This window comes from Triturus cristatus, chromosome 5_2 (genome assembly GCF_964204655.1).
Source record: "Triturus cristatus chromosome 5_2, aTriCri1.1, whole genome shotgun sequence".
Classification (NCBI taxonomy): Eukaryota; Metazoa; Chordata; class Amphibia; order Caudata; family Salamandridae; genus Triturus; species Triturus cristatus.
In genome coordinates, this window is record NC_140588.1 from 1,013,342,618 (window position 1) to 1,013,363,964 (window position 21,347).

At 43.8% G+C, this 21,347-nt stretch overlaps 1 protein-coding gene across 1 annotated transcript in view; it reads right to left on the bottom strand.

Moving 5' to 3' along the window:
• The window catches only part of LOC146829594 (rho GTPase-activating protein 20-like), a 462,099-nt gene that overhangs the window by 112,885 nt on the left and 327,867 nt on the right, over positions 1-21,347 (bottom strand). The window lies entirely within an intron of this gene.

Below are 21,347 nucleotides of genomic sequence, written 5' to 3' on the forward strand. Positions count from 1 at the left end.
GACTCCTCACTCTCACATTCCAACTTACATCACACACTCCAGAAAAGACTAAACCAAACAAGAATACAGGACAGAGCAGAGCACGGGCTCACAGAGGATTGGACACAACACACCTCCCACAAGAACAAACAACAGGAAAGTCTGTGCATTGATTCACAACTCCACATACAGACAAAATAAAACATCAATCACAATAAATGCCATGTCACATTAGATATTTATTGTACCATGGTAAAACACACAATCTAGATTCACACAGACCCAAACTTCATTACTAGGGAAAATCTCCCCACCATGCAAGTCTAGATAAAACACAGTGGCACTTTACACAGGAGTAAGGCCAAAATGACATTTAACACTGGCAACACAGATTATCACCAATGTCATGAGGGATGTTTGAAACAAAAACACACACAACTAAAAAACATAGGGCCACAACACTGAGCAACATCTGATGGGCCCCCATCTTGCACTGCTTCATTATGGACATCCTAACACCAACATAATCAAAGTGGAATTACAAGAGCTTAGAGAAACCCCTAGAAACATTCAACCTGTCATCACTTGCATAAATCTGAATTATGCAAAAAATGTGAACACCGAGCCAGCCAATAACCCCTTATAGTAGAATTACCAGAAATAATGACAATGTTCCATAAAACACAAAGAATCCAACCTGATAACACCCCATTAAAGTGGAACTACCAAAGAAATTAAGGAACACCCTAAGAATGTAATCTGCCACCAGCTCTTTACTGTGAAATTATCAGACATAATGTAAAACTTCAAAAACCCAACCTGCTACCATTCCCCTAAAGTGGAATTATACATAGTTTTAATCTAAGATTCTAAGGTTTAATCAAATATTTAGACTATTTAAAGTAGAAATTTAGACACGATTAATATAATCTTGTTACATAGTTATTCCTGTTGTAAAATTCAAGTTAATAAGTGTTATTCCTGATTAAGGCTCACAAGAATAAATTGATACACCTGAAACTTGGCGTTGACAAAAAACACTTGCAGACAGTATTATTAATGAACATGAATCCTGCTGAAAACAATGGACATTGTGACCAGAGAAATGATGACTGTATTTAGACAGTATGTGAAAAAAATATGACACGTTAAAAAAAAATCAGAGTTTTAAAGAGATGAAATATCTGTGAAAAGGAAATGAATTACATTATGATGCAACAAGACATACCAGATTCCAAGGTCTGATCATTTCTACTGACTGTTGAAATAGGAACACTAACAGATCCAGTCTCAATATTAAGTCCTTCATTTAGGAGATCTGGTCTAGATTCCCCAAAACAACTTGCCAGATGCACTTAAAATGTTAATTCTGATACCACTGTGATGTGGCATTGAAGAAACTGTGCCTAAAAAACATAATTTCCCATCTCTGGAGACTCAAGGAGGCCAGGTATTTGAACTGTCTGGGTCTATTTGGAAGGCTTCCAAGGTGGCTGAGCATCGCTGTCTGATTTTGATGCCACCAAAAAAAGTTTGCACAAAATCATCCCAAAAAATATTAATCTATCACTGAGAAATCACGCTCAAGTTGCGATTGAAATCGTAGTACTGATGCTTCTGGTCCAAGAAATATTTAGTAAGGGAACTGTCTTTACCTTCCTGTGGCAGTTTTCATATTTTTCCTACAAAGATCTTTCATCACAACCTTTTAGATTACTTAAGGAACATCTTTTTAAAACTCGAGCTAGTTTCATAAAACAGATCTATGGCTGACACCCGCCTGCGTCGACCATTTGATCGTTTTAATAGGAGAGCTAGATAAATTTGCGCTGACCACTCAACAATATTTTGAGACTAAGGCCCTCATATAGAGATTATAGCTACTACAATGTGCAGTGTCGGATCATTCAATTGCTTAGTCTAAATGACAATAAATCACATACATATTTTGAAGTAGAGGGATAAGTCAAAGTACACCAAACAAAACAAATACTTAATATGTATTATATTTATATGTCATTTGCAAGTATCATGGTACATATGGCTGTTACACAGTTAAATCACAGGACAAACAACTTAAATCGAAGGACTCACATAACTAAGTGTGACAATACTCATAAAAACATCAAGACAACATTTTTTATTGGGAAATCTGTCCTATTGCAACATATATAGTTCAACTACCACACTGTTTGTAGCTTGACCTTGATTTAGAAGGTGAAGTGACTCAGGATGTAGATTGATTAAGTGTCGACGTTTCGACCCAAGAAGTGTGTTTTATTGTGTCAACATCACAAGGGGTCTTCCTCAGGACTGGTATGCACCCAGCAGATAGCCAAAGCAAACAAAATTACATGGAGGTACTCAAATCTAAGAATTGATCAATTCATCACCGTTATTTGAATTAAGGACGTAACTGGCCATGAATTTCTTTTGCTCGTCTGGACAAGGAGGAGTACCTCCTTGCGATTTCAACTTCTAAGTCCTGGTCAAAGTCCAAACAGGGTGGAAGTTGAACTAAATATGTTGCAACAGGACGGATTTCCATATTTTTTGTCTTGATGTTTCTATGTATATTTGTAAATTCCTGAATATAAGTACTGAATATTGTCACACTTTCTTATGTCAATCCTTCGATATATGTTGTATGTCCTGTGATTTAACTGTGTAACAGCCATATATACCATTATGAATTCAAATGAAATATAAATATTAAGTATATCTTTTGTTTGGTGTGCTTTGACTCATCCCTCTACTTCATATTTGTGTGATTGATTGTGATTTATTGTCATTTAATTGAATGACCCGACAGAACACACTGTAGTAGCTATCGATTATACCCAGGTTCTGAGGGAAACATGGTTGCCCCATTACATTTAATGAAGTATATTGAGTTTGGCAGTGACTGAACAGCTATAAATTGGCGGTTCACCAGCCAGTAAAATTTGCAGCTACCATGCTGACAAAGAGGTGGGCAAATCAAAGGGTTTCTGACAGCGGAGCCCCAGGGCCTGATGACTACAGTGACGGTCTCCATGCTCTATTTAGGGCATTGCGACTATCACTAGATTTTGGTACAAGGGACCAACATGCAAAGCCCAGCAGTTGTGGACCTGGAATACAGTCAGTGGTTAAGGGGGCTCTTGTGTTTTTTGTTTTGGCTTCATGTTTTACGATATGCAGATGATACCCAGTTGATCAATCATCTGGATATCAAATGGCAATTTAATTCCTACACAGTGGCAGTAGCCGGATGGATGGAAAAAAAGTGCTGTACATCTTACATCTGAATATGAGTAGCAGTAATGTTGTTAGTAAGTGGCCCTCTTAACAGTGGTTTGACTCCTGGTCACTTTCCTCACTACATCCACTCCCGCAGACCCAGTAAGAAATCTTGGGCTCATTTTTGACTGCCTTTGCTGCTGAAACCTCCAGTCAATAAATGGTGATTGACTTGCTTTATTAACTCATGGACACAGTCCACACAGCAATTACATCAGTCCTGCACTATGTAAACCTTCCTCTATATCTGACCGAAAAACTCCAGACAGTTAAAAATATAGGAGCCAGACCAGTTTTAGGTCTCATAAGAAGTGGTCCAGTTTTCCATCAATTTGCAGAACAACATTGACTCTCCATGTCTAAACGTATTCTGTTCTGATACTTATGCATCTGTCACTTGGCTATTCAGATAAGAGGCCAGTGGTGTCTGGTAAGCTTTTAAAGTAATGGGGAGATGCAGACTCATTTCTGGATGGGGTGAGATTTTGGATGGGGTTCTTCAATCTCAGTCACTTGCTGTAATAAGCAATCCTAGACAAATCCTAATGTTAGCATTTTAAAAGATGGAAAGTACAGCTACCCAAACTAAAGTTCACAAACATGCCAACAACCACCCATCCATCCATGCACAAGTCCATTCAAACATTTAATGCCCATCTTACCTGGTGGGCTGCTGTGGTGATAAAAGTACCACTCAAAGTAGAAGAAAGCCTGGGAGGAGGGAGCTGCTAGCTACAGGTCAGTTCAGCAGAAAGCTGTGGGACCGAAGGTACTCGGATACTTGAGTGTTCATGTGGGAGATGTCAAGTGAGAGGGACTAGAAAGGCCAAGTGGTTGAAGGCTTCTGATGGTAAATGTATCCATTAAACACAACAGAACTGTGAATTCCATGTGGTTATACAACGTGTAAATCCGATCCTAAATGATAATTCCTCACTGCACGGTGTATAACTTATAACTGCATGGTGTGGTATTACGGCACAGTAACAATATTTTTTAGTGCAGAATTACCACTCCATCAGTACTGTACAACTCATAATAGACCCCTATGGCATCCCGCCAAGTGACCTTAACATATGCGGGGTTGAAGGACAGGAGATAATCTAAAAGGCTGTCCAATATACTGATGACTTGCAAATGATAACAAAAGGGCCTAAGTCAATATGCTACATAATCCCTGGAAGGCAGGATTCTAACGTGTCAACGAAGAAGTCAATGGAACACAATCTTGTGAAAAGTATGTCGTCTGAAGGGAGCGGAGAGTGAGAAAAGTACACTAAATGTACCAATAGCCCTGGAAAAGCTCCAACCAGGCCTCCCTGTCCCCTTCCAGACGCGATGAAACCGCTTTTTAGGTCACCACCTACCAGACAGCGCAGCTACTTGGCTATGCAAAAGATATCTTAGAAACTTTCATAAAGTTGACCGGGGAATGCATTCTGCCAGTGGCTTGCTACTGGCTTTGTAACTCACATTTTCTGGCTGTCCATTTGCTGGCTTTATTTGCTTTAGGCTGTGCAGCTTGAGTTCGTACCTGTCCAAGCTAAAGCTGTTTTTACGGTACTCTTTCACAACCCTATTTTCTGTAATAAACAGGTCTTTATTTCTTGTTCTTACCTCTGGGCATTCAAAGACTGAAGTCAAATGTCAAGCTGTGTTTTTGTGGGAGCCTGGTGTTTATTTTGCTTTTGGCTGACTTCAAAGTGAGAGCGTTTATAGGAAAGAGGAATGCAGCGTACTTTCTCCATGTAGCCTGCTTGTGACCTTCTTTACATTTTATTTTAGACATAGCCATCTCAAAAACTATCTTGTTCTTCAGCTGGACAAAACATAAGCAATTTTTTGCAAAATTACTCTTCTTTGGTGAGTCCACTTAATTTGTGAAACAGCCTTTTTAGGAACAAAGTACAAAACTGCGTTTTAGTCTCAGCATTAGCCTAACATATGGTGATCTTGGGGAATTTACACTGTCTATGGCCCACTCACTGTCAAGCACCGGATAAGATCTTTTCACAGGAAAGAGCCAGCCACAAAGTAACAAACTAACAACGCTTTCTTTTCACTTTGATGTGTAAAGCATATGCTTTATTTATGACAACTGTGGCAACTCGTTTTGGAGAGTTGGATACATTTAAAGGCACCTTTCATGAAAGCTTTTGTATTTTTGTTTACCTACACAATAATTATGAGTTTAATCTGCAACTATGCCTTTTTAGGAACACATATTACTGGATATAAGTGATTTCCTCATTTGTTCCTGCAGGCACTAGTATCTTGGTTTGAACGGTGCAGCAGGTGCAGTGGCACGGGCCGAAAGGTCTAGGAAACCTACTGAACATTGATTACTGCTATATTTTACTGCTAAACAAGCAGTCACAAGTGCACTTACCTTGCAGGCACTACGGCCATGATTTGAATTGTGCAGTAGATGCAGTGGAGGAGGGGACAAAAGATCTAGGAAACCCACTGAACACCGTTTATTGCTATATTTTCTACTAAAGAGGCAGTCACAAGTGCAGTTACCTTGCAGGCACTAGGGTCATGATTTGAATGGTGCAGCAGGTGCAGTGGCACAGGAGCCAAAACTCTAGGAAACCCACTGAATACCGATTATTGCTGTATTTTACTACTAAGCAATTAGTCACAAGTGCAATTACCTTGCAGGCACTAGGGTCATGATTTGAATTGTGCAGCGTGTGCAGTGGCACAAGGGCCAAAAGCTCTAGATAACCCAATGAACACTAATTATTGCTACTTTTTAGTACTAAACAAGCAGTCACAAGTTCAATTATCTTGCAGGCACTAGGGTCCTGATTTGAATGGTGCAGTAGGTGCAGAGGCACGGAGCCAAAAGGTGTAGGAAAATCACTGAACACCGATTATTTTATTTTACTACTAAACAAGCAGTCAGGAGTGCTTTATTGGTTCGTTAGTAACCATTGCATCCAAAGTAACACATAGCCTAAAGCATCACTGTAATAAAAGCCGTAACCTATTGTAAATAGTCATTTGCAGAGCGCACAATCACCGTCCGGTCTCTAAGCGCTTTGAGAGGGAGCCCTACCCCAGCGCGTGGAGGGGGTGCGGATGATTAGGTTGTGCCCCAGGCTTCCGCAAAAACAAGTGTTTTTAACTTCTTCCTAAATGGGAGGAGGGCACGCTCCTTACGCAGATTCTCCGGCAGCTTGTTCCATTGCACAGAGATTGAAGTTGAGAAGGCTCTGCCTCCTTTAGAAGTCATGCTAAAGCGGGGGCAGGCCAGCAGGCTGGCCTCCGAGGACCGAAGTGTCCTACTAGGAGTGTAGGTTGCAAGGCGTTTTTTAATGTATGATGGGATGGGGCTTGGCCATAAATGGCTTTGTGCGCGATGCAAAGGCCCTTCAACCTAGTTCTCTGCCTGATCGGAAGCCAGGGTAGCTGGCGTAGGAGAGGGGTTGCGTGGGCCCTCCTAGGTAATCTAAAAATTTGTCTGGAAACATCATTCATGATGACCTGTAGTCTGGTAAGCAACTTTTCTGGGAGGCCGATGTACAGGGAGTTCCCGTAGTCCAGTCGTGACACTATCAAGGCTGATACTGCCGTACTGAGTGCTGCAAAAGTGAGCAGGGGGGCAAGTTTCCGTAGCTGTCTAAGCAGGCCAACACATGTTCCTACTACGGCCGATACCTGCTGGGTCATGGATAGCTTGGTATCGATTTTGGTGCCCAGGCTTTTTACGGTCTGGGCTGGTACAGGGTTTGCGCCCAGCTCTTGTGGCCAGTAGAGGTCACTCCAGGGGTTATAGTCTGTGGTGATGGCCAGTACCTCAGTCTTTTCAGGATTGATTTTGAGGGAGTTGGCCGTCATCCAATTGACTATAGATTTTTAAATGTTTTGCGTTCGTGAGTGTGCAGCTTGAGAGTTGTCTATCTGAATGATGATGATTTGCGTGTCGTCAGCGTAATTATAGATCTGACACTCCATAAGATTCAGTGCGGCTAGAGATAGGCGTTGAATAGGAGGGGCGACAATGCCGAGCCCTGTGTCACCCGGCACGAGAATTTGCCGGAATTAGACAGATGGTCACCCAGCTGCACTCTCTGTGATCGGTCAGTGAGGAAGGACTTCAGCCATCTGAGGGCCGTACCCTGGATGCCTAGCTCCGAGATCCGCGACAGAAGTTGGTCATGGTTGACTGTATCAAATGGCGCAGATAGGTCTAGCAGAACCAGGGCACATGGTTTTTTCTTATCGGCCCAAGCCTGAGTTCGTCCAGCACTGCCAGCATAACCATTTCTGTGCTGTGATGGGCCCTAAAACCTGCCTGGTTGGTTTGCTTCTATGTGGTGTGTCAGGGATTTCAGCACGTGCTGTTCCAGCACTTTCGCCAGGAATGGAAGTTGGGATATCGGCCTAAAATTTTTTGGGTTCTTCGCGTCTGCTCCCGGTTTTTTCAGAAGTGGGATGACTCGCGCTTTCTTGGAAATCGGTAGGAGCGGGGCCACTTTCGAGAGACTCATTAAGTAATGTGAGGACCTCACTTTCAATCCCTGGAAGTGCCAAATTGAAGATCCTTGGGGGGCAGGGGTCCGCCGGTGAACCCGACTTAACCCGATCCATTAAGGGAGACAAGAAATCATGCTTAAGCATGGGGAAGATGGCGAGTGGTTTCTCATAAGTGGGGGGGCAGTGGTTCTGGTGCTAAGGGGCAGTGGACAGTAGGGAAAAGGTGGATCTCCGTCAATAGGTCTTCCACTTTCCTTAGGAAGAAGGACTGGAATTTGTTACAGTCTTCAGGGCAGAAGGAGGGCTTCTGTTCCTGAGCCTGTCTCAGCTCTTTTAGGATCTGAAACGTTTATTTTTGTAAATTATCAGAGTTTAGGATCCTAGTTTCAAAAAATTCCGCTTTCCTTGTTAAAATCGCCTTTTTATAAACTGCAAACATTGTTTTATATTCTAGCCGGGCATCAGGGTTATAGGCTTTGTGCCAGGCTCTCTCACATTGGCGTAGGGCTTGTTTCTTAGGGCCTCGTTGAACCAGGGGGCCCCTTTGACTTTATACCTTACTCTTTCTCTATGCATGGGGGCTACTATGCCGATGGCATTCTTCAACCTCGTGGAAAGGGCAGCACTGTCAAGGTCAGGGTTTCCCTGTGTTGAAGGTGGGGGAGCTGTTTTATGTAGAGTGTTAATCAGGTCGTCAGCTCTGATTTTTTTCCATCCCCTCAGCACTCACCACTCCGGGTGGGGACGTGCTGCTTGTCTTGTGGACGGAACAGGCCTCTGATTAGATGGTAGTCGGACCAGCCGCAAGGGCTGATCTCAGTTGGATTGGTTGGTGGATGGGAGGTCCAGACCAAATCAAGTATATGACCCTTCTCATGAGTGGGTACATTCACCAATTGCCTTAGATCCAGGGCACCTAAAGCCTCTTCCAACTGTTTGGCCTGGCCATCTTTGGGTGTCTGATCCCAGTGGAAGTTAAAGTCCCCCAATACCAAGATGCATTGGTACCTCGAGCGGATATCGTTGACTAATTTGGTAAAGAGCTCGACAAATTTGGGTGGTATTCGCGGAGGGCGATACACTATCAGAACGATTAAGCAGGTGGTTTGGGAGCAGAACTTGGCTCCCAGCACATCTGCCCCCTCGATGCTTTCCGCACATAGGGTCTCTGACTGTAGCTGTTCATTATACAGGATTGCGACTCCACACCCTCTAGTGCTACTTGTCTATTATAGCAGAGGGCGGCATAGTTTGGGGGCAAAGCTGTTACTAGGTCCGTTGCTGAGGACTCCTCGAGCCAGGTTTCTGTAACTCCAAGTATGTCCACAGGGTCATCTTGGAGGAGCGAGAAGACCTCAAGATTGTGTTTCTGCAATGAGCAGGTGTTAAAGGTAGCCACCCGTAGTCCCTGTGAGTCAATGGACCAGGACGTCCTGGGTGGGTGAGGTATGGAGCCTGTACTGCCTACTACCATCTGTGTCCTTCGTAGACCTTCCGCCCTGAGTGGGATAGCTACCTCATTCTTGAGTAGCACCGCTCCTTGACCTAAGATCTGGAGTTCCTCCATGGAATATGAGTAGTGGGGACCAGGAGGACTAGCCCCTGATCCCGGTCGGTTGTGGACGGGCGCAGATGGGCTTGCCTTCGGCGCGCCCACTACATGCGTGCGCTGCGCGCTTGCACCAGCTCTATTGGACTTTTCTGTCTACCTACAAAGTTTTTAACATTCAGCGCATTTATATGGCACATTTTCACAGTTTGTGTATGGTCCAACAATGCTTCTGAATCTGAAGACACTAACGCCTTGGGAAGGGCCTTGGGAACTTCACATACAGCATTCCATACCAAGCATTGGCAAAGCCAATAGGTCTATTGCTATATGCTAGGTCTATTGGCTTTGTCAATGTTTTTCTAGCCACATTCTACAGCAGCCTTAGCTTCAGAGCAGCATAACAATTTTTTTTTTTTAAAGGGCTATTAACGCGGACAGTTCTGTCTGTGTAATTCAGCTTTCTCACGTTACTTTCAGCCATTTTCAACATAGCTAAAAAACATTATCATAGCCAATAAATCTCACACAGGCAAGACTCATGGCTTTGCCAATGCTCGTTAAAAATAAAAAAATCTTCTCAGTCCTCCTGTCTCCAATGTGGGCTGATTACTTTCAGGACATAACAGATTAGTCCTCAGAAGTGCCCAAACCTCACAAACATCAGTTTATCAATTTACATGCCACACTGCATTGTCTTGGGGTATGTTAGCCCAGAACCATTTTTTGTTTCTTTTTCTGGCCAAACACTAGCACCTAGACATAACACAAGAATGCAGTTGTTGTTTATGTGCACACATGGCTTGTCATAAAGAGGACTACAGGAACCAAAAACACACAAATGGAACGCGAGTTCTGAGATAAGAGCATGGTGTCTGCTTAGATGTAGAACATCCATCTGTGTATGCTAAGGTACAGGATCCACCAGTAATCCCGGAGATCTTTGATATATAATCCTTCAGCTTTCTTAGCAATGGAGGGGGTTTACGTTACTCTGTCCTATAAAATGACAGGGCTTTTCATGGTATATGGATTATTAACCATCCTGACAGTATTTTTAGTATGCATTAGTGTCCTAATTGTGGCAAGTATACTGCATTTCAGAGCACAATAGTTTGAATAAATATTCTAAGCTTTCTTTGTGTCTGCTGTTCATCCTATTGTGGACCAGTACGAGTGAGAGAGCGAAAGGGTGTGTCCTGTTGCTGTGATCCCTGAGAAGGTTGTGTTCTGGGGTGCTAATTCACTTGCTTCTCTGGTAAGGTTAAGAGGGCAAGTGAAGCACTATAGCTAGTCGGACTCAGACTAGTAGATACTGAGGTGGTATAGTGACTCAGTCCCTACATACTGATGTTCAATGGTTCCAGAGCAGAATCCATGCAACACAGCTATGGGCTAAGAAGTTAATCATAAGCAAAATGGACCGGGCCCAAGAGCTAGTCTAGAGAAGCCATTCGATCAAACCTGCAGCAGTGTTGCAATGCATGAGTGGAACTTGTATAATGAAAGTCAGTTGCAAGGAAGAAGTGTCTGTATGAGTGTTGACTTTGTATACCTGAGAGAGCCACAACAGGGAAGGCGCGTCTTCTACCAACATATCTGATAAAATAGACTACTCAAAGAACGCTCAGTATCCACAAAAGCAGCCTTTGCAAGGCACCACTTACCTTGCAACACTCGCCAGCCTCCATCAACACATATGAAAGCAATTAATACCAAAACGGATAGTGTAAATCAGTTTCCAATACCAAAATGTTGCACTTTGATAGGCTTCTAGCTGGTCCATATTTACCCTTGATATTAATAGCCAGGAGTGGAGGCAGCCTCATTAAAGTTACAAATGACATATTGCTAATATCTATGTAGTCATAACATCACCTGGCATGAATACATAGGTCTGTTAGATGTGTCAGCCTAAGGGTAGCCGTCCCCCAAACATTTTGCCTTGGCCCTCCACATTTTGCTGAAATTCGTTTTTTGATGGCTTTGGGACTATGTGCACTTTACCACTGCCAACTAGTGCTAAAGTGCTTGTGCTCTTATCCTAAAACATGGTAAAAGTGGCTTACACACGATTAGCATATTTCATTTACCTGAAAGTACATTTTAGAGTGGAATACCATATACCCAGGGCCTGCAAATTAAGTGCTACTAAATACCCTCTTAAAACATGTCCCTTGCCTGCCATTACAGCCTGAATGCAGTTTTAAACAGCCAATTCGACTCTGGAATATAACCCCCTTGCCAAGTTTTAAACTCCCCTTTTACTGCATATACCCCAGGTAGCTCATCGAGCAGGGTGTATTGTAATTAAAAGGTTTGACATGCACTTGTAAGTTTTACATGTCCTGATAGTGACAAACTCATTAAAAAAAAAAAAACACTAATGTGAGGCTTAACTCTCCAATAGGATAACACTGGGTTGCCTTATTACATGTAATAAGTGCTAACTTTTGATTGAGAACAGGTAACATTTCATGTTTGGGTTCTGAGAAATTTTAATCAAAAATCCTCTCTAATGGTAATGTCGGATTTTAAATGCCAATTTTTGAAAATGGCACTTTTGGAAAGTTGCCATTTTCCTGCCCTAACCATTTGGTGCTTGCAGCCTGTTCCTGGGTCACATGACTGGATGTCGTTGGCAGTTGGACTTTGTGTATTCTTCCTAGACAACCACACAATAGGCCCTGCGGGACTCTCTTTGGCCACAGCCTCCAGCCTCAACTCACTGGAGATACTTTACTTCCGAAAAAGAGAACAAGTCTGAACGTAGAAATCTTCACCCCGACTTCATCCAGTGGCTCTCCAACAAAGACGCTCTCAACTTGGACACTGACTGCCCTCTTTCCCAGATCAACTTTACCTCCTCGGAACATTTTCTTCAAAATGTATTCTAAGTCAGAAGGTAAGCGCCAACCGGGCCCAATCCACTCTTTGTCTCCATCCAACCAACCATATTTTTAGGTCGAGCATTCAAGACCTATTGTGATTTCTTATGTTGGGTTCAAGCCATCCCCCAGCTTTTGATATGTTTGGTTCAGTGTCCTTCAAAAATCCTTGCTTGCCAGTGGTCAGTCCTGCCTCTTTGTCCCACTTTTCTCTCTTCCGTTCCTCCCATACAGCAGGGACTAAGTACAGTCTCATCACACTACAGTTCTTTGTCTGTTCTCTGGGTGACTACTTTATTTCTTTGTTTCCTGCTCTGTTTCTGTTTGCCTGTGTGTAGTCCTGCACCATAGCTAATTACATATAAACACAGATTTCCTCCCTCCCACCTCCTCTTGATTCTACAGTTGTACTGTGGGCACGTCTAGCGCCATGTCTCCCGCTTCGTTGTTTATATTGTTTAGGTTTTTAGCATTTTTTAATGTCGATCATCATTTGGGCTATTTTGAGTGGGGTGTCAGTTTGGTTTTGGGCTTTGTTCTAAAGAGGATTGGGCTTGTTTGTATTGAGGTGCCAACCATAGCAATTGCTTAGGTGGGGGTCCCCAGCTTCCAATAGTGATTCAGCGGAGGCATTCACAGAAGGCAAAATGATAAGAAACGCTGGTTCAGGGAGATGTTTTTATGTGTTTGAAGTTTGAATACATTTAATATAAAATAGCGGCATAGGGCGCGCTTCAGCTACAGTAGAAGAAAAGGGCTTCTAAATTCTCATAATAATGATGGAAGAATAAGCACAGTGAAGAGTTACTTAAACGAATGCGCAGTATGTGAAATGTCAGGCTGATAACTAAAATTCCAGAACTAGCAACCCTGCGCTCTAGTCTGTCTGCCAGGAGCGGAGCCTCTGCTCCAATTGTTTCTGGGGCTTGTAGTTGATGTGCAGGTTTTTCTGTCTGCCGGAAGGGCATGCAGGAGGCAGCACTTCCGCTGCCTGCTACTGCAGGAAGGATCTTACTTAGGCCGCCAACTGGCTTAAGTCGCTCGGCGAGGTTCCTTGCCAAAGACAGCATGAGCTCGGCTGACTACTCCCGGCGTGGCACCAAGAGGAACGCTTCCCCTGACGGACACAGCGAAGAGGTAAGGGGACCCGCGGGAGAGAAACGTGGGACTTCCTGCACTAGTGTGCGTGGTTAGAGGGAGAGACCATGCACGCCTAGCAATGTATAGCAACAAACCAGGTACTGCTGGTGCACTATGCACGAGCAGGGAACACTTGCAAGCACTGTCGTACGACATACAGCTACCCACAGCGCATCGTCTAGCTGCTGCGAAACCGCCGAATTTTACACCGCATGGGGGAGACTGAGCGCCTCACCCTCACATAGCTTCTCCACATAGCATGACGTCCCTTCCACACTTCACCCATGGCCAGTCTATGCGAGAGAACGGATGTGTGTGACCGAGGAAGGGTCACGCGAGATGCTGAGGGTACCCCACAAAGGACCCCACCCCCTCAGAATCCAAGAAATACATCGAGACTGAGCGTCGGAGCATTTGGAGTTCCCGGTTAGATGCTAGCAGGATCATCTTTTCTGTCTAGGTTGCTATGCTGTTGTGGAGGGGTCACCGCCAGTGCTGATACTATGGTTCTGCATGTCGTGGTGCTGAACCCCAGCAAGATTCAAGTGCCAGAAATGGAAAGAACACATGCACGGTCAATCCATTTCCCTGCATGCCCCTAAATTTTGAAGTCCGATCATTGCACTCCTTTCTCGTACAGTTCAGAAAGCAGCCAAAGATATTCCTAGCACATCCTACCCCACGCCCGCAAAACTTGTGGCTATGTATAGCCTCCTCTCAATAATAATTCCTTCGAGCTATCCCACACGTCTGCATCCTTCTCTCTTTTATAACTGTAATATTATTGTCCTTTTAGTGATTGTTGTGTTTTTAACCATGTAAGGCGTTTATTAATCTCTGAAGTCAGGTTATGTATCACTTCATACCCCTGAGGAGTCACAAAAGTGCATGTGGGGATGCTACACCCTGTGCATTCCTAGATGTGTGTGAGACTGTGACCAGTCCTTTAATTTACTATGAGACTTGGAGTTGTGTTTTTATTGCTGCACTTTTGCAAGTTTCCAGACCTTAATTAGCGAGCTGTTGGACGAATAATGTCAGACTCTCTTCGGGTCTCCAGGGCAAGTAGGGGCTACTGGGCCTCAGCCGTTGGTGCTGGGGTTGCTTACCTTCTGGTCTCCTGGGGTACGTCCTGCTATCTCCATGTAAAACTGGGCCAAGTATAACCCCGTCATCACTCGCTTCTCAGTGGTAGTAATGCCAGGTATTAGCAGGCTTCTCCAAAAGTTAGTGCGTGGGTGCACACGCTCATAACTCAGCATTCACCTAGTAGTGCAATAACGGATTATCCAACACAGTGCTTTACTTTAGTAAAACAAATGCTATAATCCATAGAACAGATAATAGGTACGAATAAAGTAGTGGTGCTTGGTCTAGTGTCCCCCTCCCCTCCCCCTTTTTTTTCTTTCTTTTTTTTTTGTAATTCTAGGCAGGTCTCTCCCTGGGGTTTTAAAGTTTCTATTCAGCAACTGTCAAAGTTTAGGGGCAGATTACCCTTTAATTTAATACAAAGAATAAATTAGAAAGTCCCCTTTAAGCACAAACTCCCCACAGCACAGACATCAGAGCCCTTTCCTGGCAGCTGTCGGGACGTGTGCCTGTTTGTTTTTTCTTCTGTTTGAAGACACACTGGCTTGTGCTAAAGCCCACAATCCAGAGGACAGTTGCATCAAAACAACAATGTCTTGCATTATCATTGATGGGTGCTGCCTCTGGATTTTCAAGCATCTCCAACTTTCAGTGGACCCACTCTAGGTCGTGCAGCAGGTGGCCATCAAGGTTCAAGGGTTACAGCAGTAGAAAGGCAGCTGCAGTGGGATCTTTGGTTGCAGCGGCATGGGTCACCTTGAGTCCAGCTGTGGTTGTGGTGGCACAACTCAGTTCTGGCTCTGTTCTTGGCAGTGGTGGCGGGGCTGTCTGCCTTTAGCACAGTTCTTGGTGGCGGATACACTGTCCACCTAGGGTCCAATTTTTGGTGACGGCCAGCACGGTCTGCCTCGGCCACAGTTTTTGGTGGCGGCACGCTCCTTGCCTCTCTAAGCAGGCAAGTTAGCTTCTAGGCACCTCAGGCCAGAAGAACAGCTTATTTTGCAAGCCAAGACTTCAGGTGATGTCTCCTCACATCTAGGAAGCTGGCTGTCAGGCAGACTCCTGCTTTGGTTGCACAACACTCCTCTGAGTGCTCTGGAGAGCACTTTATTCTTTGGTCAAAGAGAGCTTGGAACCTGGACAAACTAGTGGATCTGTGGGTCCAACTTTTATACAGTCAAAACAGAATGGGGATGTGGATTCACATTCTGTACCTTCAGGAACAGCTTGATGAGGTTCTTCTTTCAAGTGTCCTTTCCAGGCTGCTCTTCAGACACATCCTTTGTGTAGTTTGATGGTCCAATCTCTAGGCTGGAACTCCCACAACAGAGGCAAACAGGTGTGTGCTTCGTGCACCTGGCTATCATCAGCCACAGTGAAATGTGGCCTCACCCAAAGGGGCCCCTTTTCCCTTTAGATCAGAAAATGCTGTTCCACCCTTCACTCACCATAACTCACCATCTGACAAACGCCAGTGTAACAGGAAGACTAATAAGTAGTCCTCTTCTCAAAGGGGCTATTTGCGTTTCCAAAGGACCCATGTCTCCTCTGTCATCACTTCTCCTCCCTCCATCTTCAGAAATGTCAACAATGTGCTTCCACTTTAAGGGAAAACAACCCCACCTCTATCTTGTGCATAGGAACAAGACAGAGGCTTCCAAAATGGAACCCACAGCCCTCCATTACCCAGACTCACTCATATACACATTACATGTGCACCACAGGCAACCTTTTTGAACACGCACAGCATACACTTGGTATGATAATGCTATGAGTCTGGGTTAGTGAATAGAAGTCAAACTTTATAATACTGGGCCAGTAGACCATCACTCCAGTGACACAGGTAACAAGCATTTGCAAAGCAATAGGTCTCGCAATTGCGAGATTTTGCGATATTGGCATTGTAAATGACAATGCATTTTATTTATGTGTTTAAAAATCTGAAATAATAAAAGTTTCTAAAATGCGAGACCTATTGCACTGTAAATGCTTGTTCAACTTGGACCCAGTCTTGCATGACTAGGGGGCATATGTATCAAAATCTCCATTTGCGATTCTCAAATAGCGATTTTTTGAGAATCGCTATTTGAGAATTGCAAAACGGGATGTATCTAAAAATTCGCACAAATTTTGCGAATTCTTAAAATTCCTTAATTGCGATTAGCAAATTGCGAAATCGCAATTAAGGAATACCTTCCCATTCATTCCTAGGGCCAGGAGGCCCATAGCAATGAATGGGAAGTCTTTCTCAAATTGCGAATCGCAATTTGCTAATCGCAAATTGAGAATAATTTCAAAGGTGCAAGGGTGTCATGATGACACCCTGATGCACCCCTGAAATTAGCATGTGTTCGCATATGGCGCACATACATGCCCTAAGGGCATGTATGTGCGCCACATGGCACTTTGAAAAGTGCGAAAAAGTGCATTTTTCAAAGAAATCGCAAATTACCACCAACTTGAAGTTGGTAGTAATTTGCGATTTCTTAAGGGGAAATCGCACAACTTGGGTGCGGTCACATAGCATTTCAGGAATCGCAATTTGCGATTTCTTAAATGCTTACGCAAACTTAAGAAATCGCAAAATTAGCGATTCCTTAAGAATGCGATGCTGAAATGCCTCATACATCTCATTTTGCGATTTTGTATTCGCAAACGCTGTTTTTTTGCGATTCGCAGCGTTTGCGAATACAAAATCGTTTGATACATATGCCCCCAAATGTTCACAGTTAGCACTTTGATCTTTTAGGTGCTAGTTTTCACATTACATTTTAAAAAAATTCAAAACTTCGGTTCTACAGATTGGATTTTTGTGAGTTTGCTGTCAAATAATTGATTAAAATGTATTAATTTTTCTAAATTGGTGTGGGATTTTTCTTGTTTTTTCACTCAAGTACTGTTTGTGTGCTGCATAAATACTTTATACATTGTCTTTAGGTTAAACATGACTGCTTATCTGCCAAGCTAACAGAGGGCTAAGCACAAGTTAATTTAGTGACTTTTGTGATTCACCCTGACAGGGATTGTGCCTGTTGCTTGAACAGTGGTAACCAAGAACCCAATTTTGCACACAGTCTAATTAAAACACCAAGGTGGTGCTAACCTAGTTCATACAGATCTTCACTGTGAGATATATCATTTCCCCTCCCTGGAATTACTATTGCAGAGGGCTGAGAAATTATTGGAATTATGAGTAAATTCAATTTCAATCTTTATTCAATCAGGTTAAGATGATCATAAAAGCACAGATAAATACATAATCATAAAATTTTAAAAACAGCAAATAAGTCATCATAGATTCTAGAATAAAGACCCTATTACAATAAAATCATTTCATATACAAAAAACTATACAGTGAAGTTATCGCCTGACAAGCTCAAGGCACTTGGCAACCCCCCTTCCTCTTTCTCATGCAGGCCCATAAGAATGTAGCTACTGAATAACAAACCAGGGGATCAGGTAGCGATTTTAAGAAATATAGTGCCACTCGACATTGGTTAAAATTCCCTTGCTTTAAAATTGGTTTAAGGTAGTCATTCCTTTATTTCTCACAGAGCCTGCAAAATAAAACTAAGTGCAATTCAGTTTGTGGTGAGAGGTTATCACATGGACACACACTTAAATCCGAGTGGTTATATGTTTTTTCAGGGTAACCTAACATCAAAGGGATCATGTTCATGCGGAACCTCAATAATATAAATCTATGTTGCGGCCTGGTGACATTTACTAAATAGGAGTAACCCCCCCCCCCTCTATTAGTGGAGGGTTTTGGCGGTATATACAGACCGCAGATTTCGCTCTATGATATTCCTTTTGCTTATACTCAGACATCAGGGAGAACATGTTAGTGACCTTTTGTTTGGAAACCTTTCTACAAGCCAGTGGGTCCTTAAACAGTTCAGTGAGGCCAATCTCCTTTAGTGCTGACCCCACATAGCAGAGCCACCTAGACATCTTCCACTTGTCCATGCTTAAGCAACTCTTTATTACTGTGTCTCTCCGCCAGATTGAGTGCCATAGAAGGATTGGGGCTAGATGTATTGAGTCTGAGATGTAGGGCAAACCCAATTCCAAGTCAAAAATATAATTTGAGGAGGAGAGAGGAAGGCCCACTTGGATTTGAAAAAGTTATTCTCAGTGGTTTGCAGTGATGTTGGCGCTTCCACACCCCACACACCAGCCCCATAAGTTGCTGCTGCCTTTACTTTAGCCTGATAGATGTTTGTATTGGTAGTAAAGGTCTTGCGCCCAGTTTTTTGGGGAAAGATTTAACAGCCGCGGTTCCTCTCTCCATTACCAGCTTCCTTCCTTCCACCAAATGTAACCAGGATAGGTCTTTATCAAAGAGAACCCCCAAATAGGGAAAGGAGTCCACCACCTCTATTCTTTCAGTGTCCGCATGCAGATACGGCGTTTTGTCACTTTTTTTGGCCCCAGCTATTATTACAAAGGACTTAGTTTGATTTACTTTCAATTGTAATGAATCCATGAAGGCGACATACGCAGTTATCAGGCATTGTAGGCCAAGCCCTGTTCTGGCGATTAACACCGCGTCGTCCGGGTAAGCCAATATTGGTAACGGTTGGGAATCAAAGACGGGTACGTCCCGAGTGGCCACGGTAAGTGCTTCCTCGACTCCATTTGTATATATGGAGAAGAGGAATGGGGCAAGGACGCAGCCCTGCCTTACTACCCAAAAAATTTAAATGGACGCGTAGTCTCCATTCTTAGTATAGCGGAATGATGCTGCAGCGTTTAGATACAGCTGTCTAATGAAGTTTAATATGGCTTGGTCAACCCCCATCGTCTCCATTATATTCCATAGCTTTGCATGGACCACGCGGTCGAACGCGACCGTCAGGTCCATGAATGCCATGTAGATCTTTTCGTCCTTCATTCGGGTGTATTTTTTCTATGGTGAGAGCTAAGTTCAAGCACTGATCCACAGTACCCCTGTCGTACTTTAATATTCGGGACCGCGTAGGGGACAGGGCCCTACCCCTGCCTATCTTGGTATTAGCGAACCGCAAATGGTAAATGCGGCATGTACGAGTGCTTTATATACCGTTCTAGCTATGAATGCACTGTGTACACATTATTCTGCTCCACTACGCGGGTTCCATTTTGGAAGCAGTGGCCATCTTGTCATTGCCCTCACATAGGCTATAATGGAGTAAATACGGGCCTCACAGTACATGGGCTTTCCCTCTGACTTCTCTGTGACCTGGGCAGCTGGCTCTGCTGCCCTGGGTCAAACCGGTCTCACGAGCTCCCCTTCCTCCGTCCACCTGTGATTAGCATCAGGGCTTGACCTGTCATAAAACCCTTTCATTCTACACAATCCTCCGGCTAATCTCTTCCACACCTGCTTGTTCCTGCTTTATGACTTGTTTCCCAAAACAGGAGATGCTCATGTTTATTGGGGGGTCTCTTTACATCAAACGTGGGATCTGAACCTTACTGTGTAAATCATTGTGGGCTGGCCGAACTGGAATGTGGGATGGTCATCATGACTCTGCTTTTTCGTTTGTAATGTATACCTTTATATGGCCATATCGTAAACCAAGGAATGTGTGCCTGGAGCATGATATTTTGTACTTAAGGAGAAGTCCGTTCCTATGATTTTCAGCAGTCTCCTGAGAACATACACGCTGTTGTACTTCTAGGATACCTGTCATTGGTCTGCAGCCAATAAACGATTCTTTGACTTCACCCAGAAGACTCTGTGTTTCTGTAGGTCCGGAACAGGGTGAAACCCAGAAGTCATAGGGTGTGTGCCCCTGCACCGCTGGGTCTAAAATACCCAGTACTTCAGTTTGGCGCCCAACTCAGGACGATTTCAGCGGTACCAGTCCAAGCCAGAGGTTCGTGAGGAGCTTCGTGTGGAAATTCCGGAGGAAGGCCGCCACTTCATCGACCCCTGCATGTCGACGTGGTCCGAAAGTCTTTTCTGCGAGGTTCTCCGCGTCCCGACGGCTACGAAGGACTGCTGCCCTGATTAATCGACCTGTTTTGGACCCTTGACGAGTTTGAGAGAGCGAAACAATCGAGAGAGTCTTCTGGTGACGCCATCGATCAGCAATATTCAGTTAAGTATAAGTGGAGCGTCTCCCATTTGTTTTGGTATCCTTCGGGATCATTTGAATTAGTACTTTGGAGTTTGCAAACGCCAAAACCAGAGGACTCGTGTATTCACGAGAATATCGTATTCGATAATCCTTTGACGTTTGGATCTAGACTAGTGAGCGAAGATGCCTGGTTCTGGACTATTTGGTAGATTATTCTGTTTGGGTTGTGGAAAAGATTTCCAGCTAGAGGAATCATGTCCGGTTCCTCCGGTTGGAACTCCAACTTATGAGCTCTATGTGAAACATGGCGTAGGCCCCATTGCATATAACGAAGTGTGGATCCACTACACCAGGAAAGATGGTGTTTTAAAATGGCCCCAAAATGGTAGTTTTGATACCGATATTTTAGATAATCTGGAAATTAAATTGTTCAAGAAGAAAGCCCGGCCGGCGATGTTTGACTCTTTCCGCTTATGGCGAAAGGAAGCCAAACAGAAAGAAATTAAGTTAGCGAAAAAGAATAAAAGAGAGAGAGGTATGTCAGTAATGCAAGCAGCTGTACAATTTAAAGACAATGAAGAGGAGCAAATGAATGAGCAATTGCACAGGCAGCGTAAGTTAGGGATTGATAAATGTTACCCAGCTTTGCCACATTCTAAGCAGGATGAGTCAAAAGAAAAGGAGAAAGATCCCTTGATGTCACATTTGTTGAGTTCGCCACCCCCATATGCTCAAACTGGCATGGCGCCTCCCCAGCTTGTAAATATGCCGCCTCCAGTGCATATACTGCAAGCCTTGCCGCAACCGCCAGTTGCTTTGCAGCCAGTTCCTATTCCTGTAGCGCAGCCCTCTCAAGCACCGCCAGTT